At 22.8% G+C, this 6,000-nt stretch overlaps 1 protein-coding gene across 3 annotated transcripts in view; it reads right to left on the bottom strand.

The window, feature by feature from the left end:
- Positions 1-320: 320 nt before the first annotated feature.
- The window catches only part of Hr39 (Nuclear hormone receptor FTZ-F1 beta), a 438,812-nt gene continuing 433,132 nt past the window's right edge, over positions 321-6,000 (bottom strand). The window contains exons 21-22 of one of the 3 annotated variants that reach the window (XR_012757271.1): positions 3,346-3,488; positions 321-747 (exon numbers count right to left, since the gene is read on the bottom strand). The gene's annotated coding sequence lies outside the window, so the exon portion shown is untranslated. The remainder of the gene's footprint in view (positions 748-3,345; positions 3,489-6,000) is intronic. The other 2 variants (XR_012757270.1, XM_075372171.1) reach the window with 2 other exon arrangements.

Here is a 6,000-nt window from a genome sequence, read left to right as displayed (position 1 = left end):
TTTAAAATTAAATAAATATATTCTGCTATAATACGTTATGCATAAAATTTACAATTTATGATTAATTAAAAATATTGTAGAACTATATAATTACAAGATATTTAAAAATATATTATACATTTCTAAAATATTAATACTGTTTAAATATTATTTCATACATTTCATTATTTCATACATTTCTAAATTTCATAAAATATTTTTACATATTTTTTATACTTATTAAAATATAAAAATGACTGTTACAAAGTTTTTAACAATAAACAATTCTTATTTATTTATTTTTAAATATAAATATTTTACAAAGAATTAGTTTGACAAAAAGGTAAGCGCATGAAGGTTCATAAATATATATACTATTTTATATAATTATACATAATACTTAAGATTGCTTTTATATATATATATATAAAACCATATATTTTATTAAAATAAATTGTAAATTAAATTTTTTGTATAGTACAACAAAAGTGTATCAGTCATCTAAAATCGTACAGATTTATAACATTACTTATAATTTTAAAAAAAAACTATTTGTATACAGCATATTTTTAGGAATATATAACATGTAAATTATAAAAAGAAGATCCTCTCCTAAAAGAACGTATTTTTGCTATTATGAGACTTGCACATGTATTTGCTATATATTCTAACAATTCTTGTAATCATAGTACTTGCTAGTTTATGAGGAAACAGGTTCTCTCAAATCTCGAGTATATTAGTGTTTTCTTAATGTTGATCCACCCTTACCTAAGAAAAAAATACATTAATATGAATAAACACCAATAATATCTGAAATCAGGGTGAAATTGTCCTGTTTATTTTTTAATAATAATTAGCAAGTGCTACAATAATACATTTTATTTTTTTATACAACAATGAATAGCTTCATGAATTATGGAAAGTGTTAATTGATATTGTTATTTTTTCTTTAATTGTAAAAAATTAATTTACTGTAACAGATGTTCAAGATCCCACTAGCTGTACGATGTAGTACTAAAGTAGTTTGAAGAAATTAATAACATCAAATGAAAAAATCTGAGGATTGCATAATTTTATATAGCTATATGCAAAAATTCAGTATAATTATATAATTATTTTATTTTTTGAGGTAAATGGGTTCTTTAATTATTAATTATATAATTTAACATTATATATTATATGTGTGTTTTCTTTAAACATGACAGTACTGGTTTGATTCTAATTGTTGAAGAATTGGGCAAGTCTGTTAATATAATCAAATAATGAAAAAAATACATAAAAAATATTATACTTAAAGTAGTACAAAAAAAAGGTCTGAATATAGTTAATGTTTTATATAATATTTATCACTTCTCTAATAAGATTGAATTTTTTTTTTTTTTTTTTTTTTGTCTTCAGTCATTTGACTGGTTTGATGCAGCTCTCCAAGATTCCCTATCTAGTGCTAGTCGTTTCATTTCAGTAAGATTGAATATAACTTTAATTTTTAAACTTATTTTTACCATTACATTAAAATGTTTAAACTAAAAATTAATTAATATAAATAAAATTCATAGATTATATTGAATAATGAGTTATAAAAATTTTGATTTCAGAAGTTCTAAGATATGTTTTCCCTTCTTGAACTGCTTAAAAATAATTAATTAATTATTTTAGAATATCTACAATGTATGAATTGTGATATACATGTAGTATTGTCTGTACAATACTTAGTAGAAATAATCAATAAGATGTTATTTGAAAATTCAGTATATAATAGATGTAGCAATTTTTTTTTCTATATTAAATGTTAGGCCAATATTGATAACAAACAAGTCATCCTTAGATCACATTAAGGTGAATGGTAGCATCTTGGCCTTTCATCCAGAGGTCCCGGCTTCAAATCCTGGTCAGCATGACATTTTCACACGCTACAAAAATTTCATTCATTTCAACCTCTGAAGCAATACCTAATGATAGTCCCGGAGGTTAATAAAAGGCCATTTATCTACAGTCATAATTATTATTTTTAATATCAGTAATTTGAAGAAAGAAAAACTTGTAAATCTACTAAACATAGCAAAGAAAGACTACCAGATTTAAAATTCTTATTTATGAATTACTCATAAGTTATATTTTATGAACTCCAGTCCTTATTTTCTAGCATGGATAATCATACCTTTCCTCCAGTCAAGTGTTTAATAAACATATAAAACTGATTACATCAAGTTATGAAAAATCATATTGAGCAAGTAATTATAAAAATAAGTTGTTCACTACAGATATTCAATATGTTTTACACAAATTCATTTCCAAATTAGCTTTGATATGTTAATATAGTCTCTTCAAGTAATACACTTTTTAATATTTGAGAAATATGAAAAGATTTTAAAAAATACAAAGTTGGTAAAGGAATAATTTATTTAATTTAATATAGAGGAATGTATTGAATGTCAAACTTGTAGACTTCAGCAATATATATGGTAGAAATGCAACACTGAAAGATTTATATACAACTGGTAATTATCATAAAATATCAGAAACAGAAAACTTTATATTTTTATCTAAATACAAATATGAATTCTTTAAAAAGAGAACCAGCTATGTGGAAACTAATTAACTTTATCGGCCACAAAATTGGAAATTTAATTAACAAAAGAAATCTATAATCTAAGTTAGAAACATATGTTATAACGAATAATTGCATTTAATAGAATTATTTTTGAAAATAATTTCTATTTGTAAAAATTTGACAGAATTACCAAACTGTACCAAATGGAGGATGACAGTATTCTTATGCCCTAAAAATGAGAATGGATACAAAGATTGTCATGAAATAGGTATTAAATAACTCATTAACTGAGTGACTATGAATACATAATTCTTGAAAAAAAAAATGAAATTACGGAATGGTATAACCGTTTTTCTTATACCCAAATTTTTTTTTTCATTCCATCAAGGTGTCAAATAAACATATCTGTAAATTGGTTTTCAAATATACATACATAAATTATTAAATTATACTTATTGGTTTTTATTGTTATTTTTTCTTATCACAAGAGCTTTTGCAATATTTACTGCTTCATCAAGTGAATACATTAATTTCTTAAAACATTTTTTTAATAAAAGATCCTTTTATTCATTCTTAAATTTTTAACCGATAACAATTTCTCAAACTACCTATAAAAAATTTTACATTTGAATTGAGAAATAACTGGAATTTATTAAATTATATTAATGCACTATTTCTTTCATCATAACATTATTTTCAACTATTGTTTATTTATTATTTACATTTTTTATGAAATATAATTTTTCAAATTTGGGGCTCTAAATTTGTTATTATTTATTTATATTAAATGTATGATTTTGAAATTGAAAATTTACCTTTAGACATGTTTAATCTAGATTTACCATCTTCTTCTTTCATGAGTATGAAATTAAGTTATTTTATTAATTAATATTTCTAGGATATGATTCCGATATGTTATTGATTTTTTCCTTTCTGTATTTGCTTAGTAGAGAAACTCCTAACAGGAAGATAGAAAATATTTTCAAAACAAAACAAAAAAAAATACATATGTGAGGTATGATAAGTTAATTCATGGAAGAGCTGCTCAGAGTTTCCCTTGAGATGATTTAGTTGAAATCATTTTGAGTAAATTGGATCATGTTTGTAAACATTTTGTTTAATGTATGTTTGAACATCAAGTCGATAGAACAATCTGTTAGTTGGTTACTATGAAAACAATATATTTTTGTAAATAAACTAACATAAAATTGGACGATCAAAATTTTAAGAAATGTGTCAATTTCTGTATGAAAACTTTGCTATTGAAATATTGGAAATTTTATGAATTCGCTGAACAGTTTGAATTAAAAATTAAGAGTTCCTAGTCAAAAATTCTATTATTCAATTAGGTCCTCCTTACTCAACTGACTGCCTTTCCCTTGTGATTTCTGGCTGCTCTCAAAGATAAAGAAAAATTACTTTTAACATTCCTTAAGTATCAGCATAAACTCAAGAATATTACTGAAAAATATTCAAACTGGTTTCCAAAAATTGAAACTTAGTTTAAATCAGTATATGGATGCAAGTAGTGTGAATGGTAAGGATGATATAGTTACTAACAGTTCCAACCATGAATTACAAGAATTAAACTGTCATACCTTGTAAACCTAAAAGTTAATAATAAGCCAAAAAAGTATGGTTAACGTATTTTTAAGAAAAAATATAAAACAAGTAGTTATTCAAAAACAAATTTTTAATTCACTCTTAAGTTTATTTAAGAGCAAAAATATTCCTAATAATACCTCTGATTCTTTACTTAAGCATTATGTTGAGTTTACCTAAGCATTAAATATTTTAAGCAACTCTTCACGATAAACAGATATTTGATATTAATGTTATTTTACTATATCTTTTTTAACTAGTTAACATTTACTACATTTATATTTATAAATACGGTAAACCTTAGTTGAAATAAGTGTATAAATATATATATATATATATATATATATTTATTTTTTTTATATAAAATTTCACTACTAATAATATTTGGAATGCTTTATCATTCAGACAAAATGACATTCAATTAGAAAAATGATCCAAGCTTTAACCCTTAAAAAATCAACGTATATTAAAACTTCATCACAATATAGTTATCACCAATATTTAAATTTAATAATTAAATAATAATATGCATAACTTTTAGCTGAATATTAACAGATATATATATATATATATATATAAAAAACAAAAAAAAAATACATACATAAATGATGTACGATGCATATGTTATATTAATTTCAATATATTAAATTCATAAACAGAATTTTTAATAAATATAATGCCTAAAAATTCACTTCATACTAAACTCCACATCAAAAAATATTTATTTTTTAAAAAATTCTTTTATAAAATTAGCACACAAGCAATATTTATTTATATATTACTGCAGGTCAAAATTAAAGAAAAAACTTTTAAGTTTACATGACATAATTTTATCATTATAATTTAATCTAACTAAAGTTTTTCTGGCCTTAAAATGAAATGCTGTGAAAATTAAACCTGCATAATCTCACAAAAAACTTTATAGCTCTGTATAAGTACTTAAAAGCTGCCAATTTCAGAAAACCTAACTACATAAAATTTTTATAAATCTTCAAAGCAAGAACAAAACTTCCTAAATAAAAAGGCAGCATTTTGAAAGCTTATTGAAAACTTATTATGACTGTCTGCTGACATTTTAAAAAGAAGTAAGATTATATGTAAAATTTATTAAATGATTTCACATTGAATATTTGTCAACAAAGTTTAGTGATCTAGATGAACAGATGGCCAAGGTAATTTATTTCATTTGCAAGCTAAAAAAGATTTCATGGACTAAATGTTTATTCAACTCAAATCCATTAACCTACAAAAATCAGCTTAATAGGAATCTTTAGAGAATAGTGATAGCATATTAATGGAAAACAATTTTTGTACTGGTCAGTACAAAAATTGTTTATAACTGGTTAGTTATAACCTTCTTTTTTTTCCTAAACATGCTGTTATCTCTCAAAAATAAAAGCGCTGAAATTATAAAAACAAGCTCAAGTTTTACAACATGCAAAGTATAACTCCCTGTTTATAATTGAAGTAGTAGATTTTAAAAGGCTAACATTAAAATTACATGCAATTTAAAAAAAAAATTATAATGCAATTAATACTTTTACAAATACTGTACAATTTTATCAATTAAAAGCCAACTTCACAGGTAAATATACCTCATTAAACATTTATGGATTATTTTATTTTATGTAAATATACATAGTGGTTTAGGCCAATGTTGATTTTATGCTAACATTTTTATGTTCTTAAAAAAAAATTGAAAAAGGTTATCTTTAACCTATTGCACTAATAAAATCCACATATAAAATATACTTAATCAAGAAATTAAATTAAAGTTGGATTACAGTTTAAATTATAAAAATTTCTAAGCATTATTTATAGAAAAAATATTCACATAGATAAAATGGCTTTAAAAAAATTAGGCCAAG

This window comes from Lycorma delicatula, chromosome 7 (assembly GCF_047948215.1).
Source record: "Lycorma delicatula isolate Av1 chromosome 7, ASM4794821v1, whole genome shotgun sequence".
Classification (NCBI taxonomy): Eukaryota; Metazoa; Arthropoda; class Insecta; order Hemiptera; family Fulgoridae; genus Lycorma; species Lycorma delicatula.
This window is presented reverse-complemented; position numbering and strand designations above follow the sequence as displayed.